Below are 13191 nucleotides of genomic sequence, written 5' to 3' on the forward strand. Positions count from 1 at the left end.
GATATGTAGAATCTGAAAAAACAATACAAATCAACTTAATTACAAAACAGAAACAAACTCACAAATATAGAAAACAAACTTTTGGTTACCAAGGGGAAAGAGAGGAGGCAGAGAGATAAATTAGGAATATGGGATTAATAGATACACTGCTACTGCTAAGTCACTTCAGTCGTATCCGACTCTGTGAGACCCCATAGATGGCAGCCCACCAGGCTCCCCCGTCCCTGGGATTCTCCAGGCAAGAACACTGGAGTGGGCTGCCATTTCCTTCTCCAATGCGTGAAAGTGAAGTCGCTCAGTCGTGTCCGACTCTTAGCGACCCCATGGACTGCAGCCTACCAGGCTCATAGATACACACCACTATATATAAAATAAGCAGCAAGGATTTACTGTATAGCACGTGAAACAATATTTAATATCTTGTGAAAACCTATAATGAAAAAGAACCTGAAGTTGAACATCTGAAACTAACATAATATTGTAAATCAACTATAGTTAAATTAAAAAATTATCTGCTTACCATGCAGGAAACTTGGCTTTGATTCCTGGGACTGGAAGATGCTCTAGAGAAGAGAATGGCGACCTACTCCAGTATTCTTGCCTAGAGAATCTTATGGAGAGAGGAGCCTGGTAGGCTACAGTCCATGGGGTCACACAGAGTCAGACACAACTGAGCAACTAACGCATGGCCTGTCATTGAAATGACCCTATTATCATTATGAAATGGCCCTCTTAATCCTTTGTGATCATCTTTGTTCTGAAATTTATTTTATCAGATGTTAATATAGCCCTTTTGATTAGTATTAGCATGACATATCTTATATTAATATAGCCATATCAGCATTCTTTTGATTAGTGTTAGCATGGTATATCTTCTTACTTTTTATCTACTTGTGTCTTTAAGTGGGCTTCCTATAGACAGCATATAGTTGAGTCTTTCCTTTTATCTGCCTTTTAATTAGGTTATCTAGACAATGCATTGTTGCTATTGTTTACTCACTAAGTTGTGTCCTACTCTTTTGCAATTCCACGGGCCTTAACCAGTCAGGCTCCTCCGTCCATGGGATTTCCCAGGCAAGAATACTGTCATGGGTTGCCATTTCCTTCTCCAGGGGATCTTCCCAACCCAGGGATAGAACCCAAGTCTCCTGTATTGGCAGGCAGATTCTTTACCACTGAGCCACCAGGGAAGCCCTAGACCATGTATGTTGATTGCAGTTACTGAAATGGTTGAGTTTAAATCTACCATCTCAGGTACACAACTGCATAAATTTACTAAAACTCAAGTAGACCACCAGGCTCTACTTGAGTTACCCTTTCCTGTCCTGTGGCCTGGAAACTCACTCCAGGCAGTAGGCGGGAACAACTGTAGATAGAGCTTATAGCTTTCTCTTCTCGAAGGGATCACTGTCCTGTGCTGCCTGATTTCCAACATCTGAACTTTATTGTTTCATATGTTTTGTCTGGCTTTTCAGGTGTTACAGATGGGAGAGTAAACCTATTCCCTGTCATTCCATCTTGGGCCAACGCAGAAGTTCAGATCATTTATTTTGGACATTCACGTCCCTCGAGTCTGTGAAATTTTCTTGTGTTAATTTTTTGTCTATTTCCTTCCCTCTTCATATCTACCTTCTTTTTCTGAAACCCCTATCAGTCGAACATTGAACCTACTGGACTGGTCCACCCAAGTATTGTCTACCTTCTTCCCCACCTGTTTCTCTTCTTGGGAGTCTCTCAAGTACAAGCGCTTTGGATTCTGTCTGCTGCTTCTCATCAGAGACAAGAACGTCAATGAATTTCATCTCTTTGTCTTTTTGTTCTGCTACTCTCCAAGTGATTTTTGTTTGTTTTACTTCTCCAGCCATTCTGTTCTCTATTTATTAAAGAACTCTCTCTCTCTCTTGTTCTTTGTAGCTCTTTTTCACTGCATTCTATTCTTTTTAAAATAATTATTAGAGGATACTAATTATTGGGAGGGGTGTGTTTAAGTTGGCTTGTTTTTTTTCCCCTATTTCCTCAGTTTTTCCTTTTTTGTCTTTCTCTTTCATGCTGGGATTGTAGCAGCCATGGAAATGCACCACTCAGATCTCACTCCAAGAAACCCATCCTTGACGAGGGCTGTCAGCTGACAAACGACAGCTTCCATGATTTCTGAATCAACTGCAGTGTTTGAACTGAGGACACTCTCCTCAGGCAACTCCAGCCAATTACCCAGCACAGTAGGGGGTTTTACCACCGGGACATTTCAGCCCAGCAGGGTCTCCCCTAGTGGGCAATTGTCACTCTGAAGCTCTGGCTGAGACTCTGCGTCCCACCACAGACTGAAACGCATCCTCCCCAGTCTTCACTTTTTCTCACAGGTCAGTCCTACATCACAGTCTGAAGATTTTCCACCAGCATTATCCACAATAAATTTCGTGCACTTCTAACTCCACTTGATGTCTTTCCTAGGACACAAGAGTTTTCTTAATTCGTCAGGTGATTTTGCTCAACCATTTCTTTTTTTTTTTTTTCAACCATTTCTATTTAATGAAAAGCTTTAAAAAGCAGACTGGAAGTTCCACAGGCAGGGGTAAGGGTTTTTTTACTGGTGGATTTTGCTTTTTAGTCATTGGGCAAAGAGCCAACTGATTTGCTGGAAACCCTCCAAATATTCCTCTATGGAATTTTTCTTCAGAGCCTTTTAGTTTCTCCAGGTGAGAAAATTCTAATCTTTTGCCTTTCTGTGCAGAGCAGTTGTGCAGAAGGTCAACTGTTCGTCCACCCCATGACTCACCCCTGCACCTCTGCCTACACTGATACTTCTGAATCCCTTTACCCCTTATTATCATCTGTCTTCCTCTGTCCTCATCGCTAAATTTATGACTATTCCTCAATCCACTTCTAATCTTTCAAAACCTTGCTAAAATCCTTTATCTGCTGAGATATCGTTTTCTCTGTCCTTATGGATTTATGCCTTCCTTCTTTCTTTACTACCATCTTCGTGGGATCTTAAAAGGGAAAGGAGATGCAGTTCATCATCATTTACTAGAACCCCCACACAGGAGTGCCACGGTCGCACAGTCGTCCTGCTGCTTTGAGGAGCATGGATTGTACAGGGGCATGAGTAGTAGCAAGAAAGTCAATCAGCATATCCACACTGCTGTATTTAAAATGGATAGCCAACAAGGACTTACTGTCTATCGCTAGGAACTCTGCTCAATGTTATGTGGCAGCCTGAGTGAGAGGGGAGTTTGGGGAGAATGGATACGTGTATATGTGTGGCTGAGTTGCTCTGCTGAGCACGTGAAACCATCACGACATTGTTCATCGACTGTACTCTGATATAAAATAAAAAGTTTTAAAATATTTTTCCAAAAAAAGTCAGTCTGGAGGCCACTGCCATAGCAGAGGTGAGTGATGAGGGTGATTAAGACTAGAATGGTGGCAGCAGAGTAGATAATTAGGGATATACTTAGGTAGAGTTTTAAAATATGCCCATGAATTCTTTGACATGCCTCCCTTCAAGAAACAGAACTTAATTCTCCTCCACTTGAATGCGAGCTGGACTTAGTGACTCATATCTAATGAATAGAACATGACAGAAGTAAGTGTGAGACTTTCAAGACAAGATCAGAGAAGGGACTGCGTCTTGCTCTCTGCTCCCTCTTAGATCACTCATTCTGAGAAAGTCAGCCACCATGGGATGAGGACACTCAAGCAGCTCTGTGATGTCCACCTGGCAAGGAATGTAGGCTTCCTGCCAACCATCAGCATCAACTTAACAGGCATGTGAGTGAGTCCCCTCGGAAGCAGATCCTCCAGCCCAGGCAAGCCTTTTAATGACTGCATCCTCAACGACATCTTTTTAAAATTTTATTTATTATTTGTTTGCTTTTCTTTGGGTCTTTGTTGCCATGCGAGGGCTTTCTCTAGTTGCTGCGTGCCAGTTTCTCACTGTGGTGGCTTCTCTTATTGCAGAGCATGGGCTCCAGAGCACACGGGCTTCAGTAGTTGTGGGGCACAGGCTTAGCTGCTCCCCGGCATGTGAAATCTTCTCGAAGTGAAGTGAAGTGAAAGTCACTCAGCTGTGTCTAACTTTTTGCAACCCCATGGACTGTACAGTCCATGATATTCTCCAGGCCAGAACACTGTAGTGGGTAGCCACTCCCTTCTCCAGGGGATCTTCCCAACCCAGGGATCGAGCCCAGGTCTTCCAAATTGCAGGCGGATTCTTTACCAGCTGAGTCACAAGGGAAGCCCAAGAATACTGAAGTGGGTAGCCTATCCCTTCTCCAGCAGATCTTCCCGACCCAGGAATCGAACTGGGGTCTCCTGTATTGCAGGCGGATTCTTTACCAGCTGAGCTAAATCCATGTCCCTTGCATTGGCAGGCAGACTCTCAACCACTGGACCACCAGAGAAGTCCCCTTCACTAACACCTTGAATGCAACCTCATGAGAGACCCTGAACACAGCTAAGTTATTTCTGGATTCCTGACTCACAGAAGCATGTATTATTTGAGATAGTAAATGCTTATTACTTTAAGCCACTAAATTTGGGAATAATGTGCTCCATAGCAAGAGATAACTAAAACAGGGGATGAGGGAGAAAGGAATCAAAGACTTATTCTGGGCTTCTGGGCTTGAGCAACTGGGGAGATGACAGTATCATTTTCCTAAGTAGGGATGCCTGAGAAAGGAAAAGGATTAGAAATCACAATGTTGATTTTAAGATGCCTTTCAGACATCAAGTGGAGATGCCATGTAGGTGAGGATTATAAGTCTCCAGGCTAGAAAAATAATTGAGAGTTCCTGCCATGGGGCCAGTGGTTGAAGCCAGGGACACTCAGGGAGAAAAGGTGAGGGGCCCTAGGACCCTCCAAACCTTAGAGGTAGACAGGGAAGGACTTAGAATAAGAAAGAGTGCCAGCAAGACGGGAGGAAATCCAGAATACAAAGCCAAGAGCAGGGAGAGTTTCAAAAAGGAAAAAGAGATCAGCTAAGGGACCAGCAGCAGAGCAAGAAGTTCAGAAAAGCAACTTCTCCTGGCGACAGCTGCTTCAAAGAACCCAGGTTTAATAGTAAGTACAACAGTCACAGTTTCTTGCGTGCCTACCAGATGCTTGGCACTTTAATAGATTCTCTCATTGAATCATCCCATTAACTCCATCATTATTCCCATTTCACAGATGGGGGAATTGAGGGGCCGAGATTAAATAATTTGCTCAAAATCATGCAGTTTGTGGAGCAGCAGAGGCTGAGGTGAAATTCAAACATGTGGGACACCAAAGGCCAGAATCTGGACCACAAGAAATGGGCAAAATGCAAGGGGTCTGCTGGTTTTCTTCTTTTTTTTTTTTTTGCGTCTCACCATGAATGGGTTTCCTAAGATTTTTGTGCCAGGCCCTGGGGAATCTAAGCAAATATGGGCCCAACAGGTGAATGTTTCCCCAGAGAGTGAGCAAAAAAGAGTGGAGGGACAGAGGTGGAAAAGGCAAGCCCAGGCCAAATCTGTGCCTTTTGACTTTAAAGGAGCAGCATGCAAATTATATTCAAAGCAACATGCAAATGATATGTAAATTGCATTACGAATGAGCATCTGCTCTTTTTGAGTCAACAGCTCAGGCACTTTTGGGTGAGCCCTCCCCAGCTTTCTCCCAGGGTTGCCCAGGGTCAAGAGCCCCTGCAAGATCTATTAACTAAAGTGAAGAAGTAGCATATGCCTTCTCCAAGGCAAACTGGGCTCTGGATTGGAAGAAGAGGACGGCTCACCATGTCCAGGAAGGTCATTTATTCACACATTCACCTAATAATACTTGTAAAGCACCTACTATGCCTGGCGCTTCCCTGGTAGCTCAGCTGGTAAAGAATCCGCCTGCAATACATGAGACCCAAGTTTGATTCCTGGGTCAGGAAGATTCCCCTGAAGAAAGGATAGGCTACCCACTCCAGTATTCTTGGGCTTCCCTGGTGGCTCAGATGGTAACGAATCCACCTGCAGTGTGGGAGACCTGGGTTCAATCCCTGAGTTGGGAAGATTTCCTGGAGGAAGGCGCGGCAAGCCACTCCAGTATTCTTGCCTGGAGAACCCCCATGGACAGAGGAGCCTGGTGGGCTACAGTCCATAGGGTCGCAAAGAGTTAGACACATCTGACCAACTAAGCACAGCACAACACCCCTACTCTGCATAAAGTCCAGAGGCAGATGCACTAGACAAATAGAAGGCATTATTTCCAGCTTCTGGGAACATACTCTGGTGGGGGGATAAATAGATACAGTAAAGACTCTGGCATCGTCTTGAGTCTAGACCAAGGTTTCTCACCCTCAGCACTATTGATGTGCTGGGCAATTCTTTATTGAGGGGGACTGTCCTGTGCATTATAGGATGTTTAGCAGCATCCCTGGTTTCTCTCTATCCCTTAGATGCCAGTAGCACCCTCTTCCCAGTTGTGAAAACCAACACTGTCCCCAGACAGTGCCAAATGTCTCCTGGGTTGGGGGTGGGGGACCCAAATCACCCCAGCTGAGAACCACTGTCATGAGCTCTTTGAATGAGTCAACATACTCAGTGAGCTCAGGGCTCACCTTCAAGGATCCACATTGTTCCATATTTTTATATTTTAACCATTGTGGAAAGCGATTTTTCAAATTTCTCATCTAATTCCTTTCCACCAAGCATGCAGGCTCCCAGATGTACCAGGCCCCTACTCTGAGCATGAGTCCAGGCCCCAGAGATTCTTGAGGAGTAATCAAGATCGCCCCCAAACTAAATGGCCCCAGCCTTGAGCCCTTAGGCTTTGCATGTCTGCTTTTTAGCATTATTCTACCTCTTTTTCCTTTGTCATCAAGTTATCACCTGTGGGACTGTCACATACAATCCTGTCTCTGCCGGCCCCCATTCCCTTTGATTGGCAGCTTCCAAGAGTTAAGAAACTAGATTTGCAGATCAGTGTTTTTCTAACTGTCCTCTGCCAAGCGCTGGGAGTCCTGCAGGGCCTCTCAGGAGTCCCTAGGGGATGGTGGGAGCAGTTGGAAAGGTTTCCAAGGAGCAGAGCAGGCAGGTCTCCCTGGCCCTCCACCCCTGACTTCTGCCACAGCAGCTGTACTTTTCTTGGTTTACTTTCTCTTTTATCCAATATCCTTTGGACCAAAAATCCCAAGGTAAAAGGCATTTGCAAACTGTTGATGGAGATAGGGGACACTGCAAAAGTGGAGGGCTCCCTAACATGTAAAATGTCTGTGCTCTGGTGTGCAGCTTGGTGCTGTCCTTCATGGGTGTTTGAGGCCATTTAAGCTTCCCTCCCAGCTCCTTATTAGTGAATGGATGCTGGGGATGCTCACTGGAGGATATCACTTTACACAGAGGCCAAGCCCTCTAGGTATGCAGGTATGGACCAGAGAAGCAGACCAGGCCTTCAGTATTCCCTATGAAATCATGATGCCTCTTCCTGGGTAGAGGAGGCAGAATAAACCTCAGGAAATGAGGGCTCTAATCCCCCCAGAGAGCAAAATAGAGAGTAATTGCTCTGAAGTGGCAGCACAAAGAACTGCGACAAGACACCAGGAAGAACTTTCCCATGCAGCCCCTGGGGGCGGAGCAGCCAGCTCTGGGGCAGAGGGGTGTCCCAGCTGCAGGCTGAGGGATAATCACACACACCCGCTCACACACACTGGCCCCTGCCCCCAACCAGGGCTGAGTCCCGCACAGGCAAACCTCCAGGCCCTGAAACTTGGCAAGAGGTGGGGGAGCAGGGCCTGGGACCACGCCCCATCCTCCTTCTCTGAGAAGCCCTGTCTAGCGGAGCCTTGCCAGACTATAGCAGAAAGAGTGGGGATCTTGTTCCCCAGAGGCTTAGGGGATGGAGCAGGCTCTCCTTCCCCTGCCCCCCACCTCCCGACCTCCAGGCCCCCCTGAGCCCTCAGGACACAGGCACAATCAGGCATTTCATGCCTCTTAAGGGTCAGAATGAAAGCCCTGTGTCTGTCTGCTCTCCCCTCCCCCTCTTCCATCTTCAGATTTTTCCATCTGCCCTAGGGCCAGAGCCTCATCTTTCTCCCTCCTCTCCCCCTCCTGCCAGCTAAATTCTTTACAAATATCTGGGAACAGAAGGGATTGCTGTCAATATTCTGCACTGCTTGCTACTAACTCAGATCTCCAACATGCCAGGGAGGGGAGGAAGATGCTGATGATTGTTCCCTGTCACTCACAGAAACCAGCCAGCTCAATGACACCTCAAGGTCACACAGCACCAGCCAGACCTGCCATTCTCCTGCCCGGCTCCTCCCTCCCACTCTGTCGTCCTCTGTCCTCCGTGGTCTACCCTGGGTCTGGGGGAAGCCAGATAAGAGGATGAGTTTTTTGCAGCTTCCCCATGGAGTAAGGGCTTCTCCCCGCTGGAAAATCCCCAGACACTGAAATTGACCAAGACCTGGAAGAGTCACTGAACCTAAACAGCAAGTTCACATCAGAGGTTGATGGTTCTGCCCCAGGAAGGGGGCTCTCTGTGCAGGCTGGAGCTGCTGATCTCTGATGTGTTCTCCCCACCCCCACCTTAATACTGACGTCTAGACCAGCAGCCAAGAACTGGCGTCACCATTCTCCTGTCCCCCAGACGCGCGTCCCACCGCCACCACCCGTGAGCAACCATTCCGGGGCCTGACATTCTGTCGGCTTCACACCAGCTCCCAGGGCCCCAGCCAGGAGCGCTTCCTGGATAAAATATTAAAGATGCAAATCTGAGACAGTGCCTTAACGAGCGACAGACTGCACGACCACAGCCTGGCAAAGGAGACGCACGCCGTCCGGGGGTGGGGGGGTGAGAAGTATATATAGATATAGACTTTGGATCTATCCGTGCAACGTGTGTATAAGGCAGAGAACAGCAGGGATGGAAAACTACAGCAGCAGCCTCCAGCTCGGGTGGCCTGAGGTCGGCAGGAGGCTGGTGGGGAGGGAGGGTCAGGAGTATCCCCAAAGCCCAGCTCAGAGAGGAGGATGACAAAAGCCCTCTGTGCTTGGGTTCTGTGCGGAGGGGGCCAGAGACTCAGAACAGAGGAAGGAGCATTAGGTTTTGAAGAAGGATGTTGGTTAGAGATGAGGTCTCAAGGAGGAAGTAAAGAAAGGTGAGAGACGGAGGAAACAGAGGCCTGGGGAACCACAGGGAGAACACCTGAACGCCCATGTGGCACAGGGGGCTCTTTAATACGGCACCCACATTGGCCCTGGGGGTCATGGAGCTCACATAGCATTGGGTCAGTGTGGTTCCACTTTGATCCAGATTGACATGAACTTGACGACGGTGCTGCTCAAACTTTAATGTGCATATGCATCAAAGGTCTTGTTAACAATGCAGGTTCTGATTCAGATGGTCTGGGTGGGGCCTGAGATTCTGCATTTTCAGCAAATCTTAGGTGATGCCAGTGCTACTGGTCAAACTGAGCAACCATGATCTGCAAGGAAGGAGATGGAGCTCACTTTGGCTCAATGGACAAAGAACCCACAGTAGTCCTGGGGTGCTGATAAAGATGGTGCATATCCAATGGTGTCCAGTGGATCAAGGAATTAGAATAATATGGCACCTGCCTGGGCCCAACTCCTAGTCCAGAATGTCAAGGAGCCCACAGCAGTCCACCCCCGGGACCTGGAGCTTGCGGAGGGCAGTGAGCATTGATGGGGGGTGGTTTTGAACTAACTAATACAGGGCCTATGTTGTTTCGGAATACCATGGAGCCCACAGAGAAGTAGATCCAAGTGGAGCCTGCTTTGGCCCAGAGTGAGATGGACCCCACAGTAGTCACAGGGGTCTGCATGGACTTGGAACCATAAAGGATGAAGGTGATGCCACACTGGTGCCCAAGTTGACCTGGAGCTCACAAGGGTTGACATGGCCCTGGAAACAAAGCCCCAGCTCTACAGGGACCTGAAGTGGGGCCCTGACAGAGCAGGGGGCTCTTCACAGCCCCTCCAAGATGCAGAAGGGAGGAAGGGAGGGGCTGGAGGAGCCTGCAGAGGGGAGGGGCAGAAGCTAAGGAGTGTGCCAGCTCTGGAGCTGCTGTGTGCCTGCTTGCCGTGGGCTGGGTGGTACTTGGCTGGGCCCCGGGTTGGAAGGTGTTGAGAGAGAAGTTGCTGCTGCTGCTGCAACAGCTCAGATGGAGGAGGAAGTGGGAAGCTGGAGGCAGGGCAGGCACGGGGCCCTGACACGGGCTAGCACATCCTCCTAGAAACGCCTGGCATTCGAAGAGCCCACTGACCTCTCCAGGGCCTGGGTATTCACACTTTCTGATCCCATTATACACAAGGACCTGGGGAGTCATGGGCTTAGGGATCCCAGATCAAGGGGTGTCTAGCACTAGGGGAGCCAACAAAAGAGCATCTCCCCTGGTTGGGGGGAACTCAGGTCCCAGAGGAGTAAAGATTCTCCCTCCCTGGGATAAGAGACCCTTCCCATGCAACCAGGCCCCGGGCAGGGTGCCCTACACTGTTGTGCCCTTCCCCAGGGAGAAAATGGAACTTCCACCTCCCCAGGTCCCCAAAGACCCCCCAACAATATCTGGAGGCAGATGCTGACCATCTTTTTCTTAACCAAATCTAAACCTCAAATCTTAACCTCACTCTCCCACTGATCAGACGACCCTCAGCCCTCTTCCCCACCCAGGTGAGGGGCTACTCCGGGTCCACCTGCAGCGTCTCTTTATGCCCAGGGGGAGGCAGAGGAGGAAGGGATGGAGGGAGATGTGTTGCTATGGGTTCTTGCTACAGCAGACCTAGTGGTGTCAGGCAGGAGGAACACCAGGGAAAAAAGACATTTTTCTTAACCAAAGCCCCAGACAGCTGGCTATTCCATGCAACATCTGCACCACCCCCGCAATCCCACCAGCCCCAGGCACAGAGACCCTCAATATCTCTGCCTCTGGGCCTGCCTCCCAACCCCGAGTCCTGGTCCCTGGGTGGTTAGGTTCTCCAGGGCTCACACTCCCTTCTTTGGTGCTCTCCCCCAAGGGCAGGTGTTCCAAAGAGGCTAGGAGGCTCCCAGGTTCCAAGGGTACCTTTCTCTGCCCTCTCCCCTTCCACCACCCTGCCCTCTTCCCCACTCAGCCTGTTACTACTGGAGAATCGATTCCTAGCTCCACTTCGCCGCACGCTGACCTAGTTTCTGCCTAGTGCAGAAGGGACTCGTCCTTACACGTAGAGCCGTGCTTGGCCGAGAAATGCATGCTCCATGCGTTCAGGATAGCCTGATGCAGGAACTTACGTTGTTCCTTCAAACACGCCGAGATTCAACGCGAACCCGCCCGCACCTCCAGAGACACCTCCGCAACTCAGAAACTTGTGAGGGACCCGCTCACAGACACACACAGGACTAACAGATCTGCGGACAGGCAAACAGGTCCCCATAAGCCATAGGTAATTCCCCACGGGGGCACCAAGGGGCCTCCCCACAGCCCCACTGTCTCCAGCGCCTGCTTCTCAGTCCCTATCCTCTTAGCCAAAATAACACCAAAGGAGGCTCATGGCTTCTCGGGCCATGAGATCCAGATCACTCCCAACCTGGGAATGTATCCTCCTCTCTCTAGTCTCCCCTCTTCTCTCCAGGATGCCCACCTTTTAGAACTGTAGGCAGTAATACCTTATTTTCCCACAAGACCCTGTACTTCCATGGGAAGAACCAAAGGTGGCGGACACTTCCCATCCGTTTTCATGGCAATAGACAAGGTCCTGTGACCTGGGTCTGTGGCGATCACAGGAAGTGGGGTAAGGCAGCTGCACCGTGGGGCCTTTAGAATCTTAATCCCTCTCAGCTGTTCCTCTGTTAAATGCCAAATCGCACAGGTAGGAAAATGAAAGTCTCCGTAAATGGTTAGGCTCCATGACACAAATGCGAGAAGTCACTGTTTATTCTGCCTGCTGATGTGATGTCTGTGTGGTGGGCCAAGGGAAGGCTCAGGCCATCAGCCACCTTGCCCATATCCCTCAAATGTCAAAGACTCTGGCTCTTAATTCCCAGAATGCCTCTCCAATTCAAGTCCTGCTGTCATCCTGGGCAGCCGTGGGGTTCCTGCAGAACCCCAAAAGTAGGCAGCCTTCTCTGGCCACCCTCCCCTCCTTCCGGCCCTCAGCCTCCCTGCTTCCTCCGTAGCTGCCCTGTGCCCTCTGGGCACCCTCACCCTCTCACACTTCTCCATTTCTACTGAGATCTTGCCCCTACTTGGCCTTCAACCTTGTCCCGTCCATCCCCTGAAGGCATTGCTTCTGGTCCTGCACTTCCTCTGAGCTGGGTCCACCGCCTGCCTGCTGCAATCCTGGACCCCAGCCCCAGAGCCCAAGCTCACTGGAGAAAAAGCACCCTCATGGGAAGTTTGGTGTCTCCACCAATTCCCAGTTTCCAACTGTCTCTGTATTGTTAGCAGATCCCTTCTCTCAACTTTACTTTTTCTGATCCCTTCAATCCTCCACCCAGCCCTTTCCCACCCGACACTGTACTCCTTAACTTAGTCCTGCTTCTCAGAGAAAATGGAAGCTCTCCAGAAAGCACTCCCTCCCTCTCCCACAGCTGCCAACATGCCTTGAATGTACACGTGTATGTTCATGTACACACACACACACACACACACGTGTTTGAGAACCCACATTTCTTGCCCTGTCACCAAGTTCTGGGTCCCAGCTCCTCCCCGTCAGCAGAGGCCCCACTCCCTCACTCATTGTTTTTCCAGCATCTTTAACCCTACCCTCTCCCCCAGCTCCACTGTAATCATGCTTGATCCTGAGTCCCCTTTTAGATCCTTTCCCATCTCTTTCCTTCACATCCAGCTTACTCCAAAGAGATGTCTAAACTTGCTGAATCTACTTTTTTACTGCCTGTTTCATTCATCCGTCCCCTAGCCCGCGCCCCAGGGCTACACTGGAAGGGGCCACGAGAGTCATCAGTCACTTCCTGGTTGCCAAAGCTGGTGGATGTTCTTTATCCCTTATTTTAGCTGATCCTTGTGTGGCTTCCCCTGTGGCTCAGCAGTAAAGAATCTGCCTGCAATGCAGGGGCCACAGGAGATGCAAGTTCAATCCCTGGGTCAAGAAGATCCCCCGGAGGAGGACGTGGCAACCCACTCCAGTATTCTTGCCTGGAGAATCCCATGGGCAGAGGAACTTAGCAGGCTAGTCACAAAGTGGTGGATGCAGAGTTGGACATGATTGAAGCGATGGAGCACACACGCA

The sequence above is a fragment of the Bos taurus genome, chromosome 19 (genome assembly GCF_002263795.3).
Source record: "Bos taurus isolate L1 Dominette 01449 registration number 42190680 breed Hereford chromosome 19, ARS-UCD2.0, whole genome shotgun sequence".
Classification (NCBI taxonomy): domain Eukaryota; kingdom Metazoa; phylum Chordata; class Mammalia; order Artiodactyla; family Bovidae; genus Bos; species Bos taurus.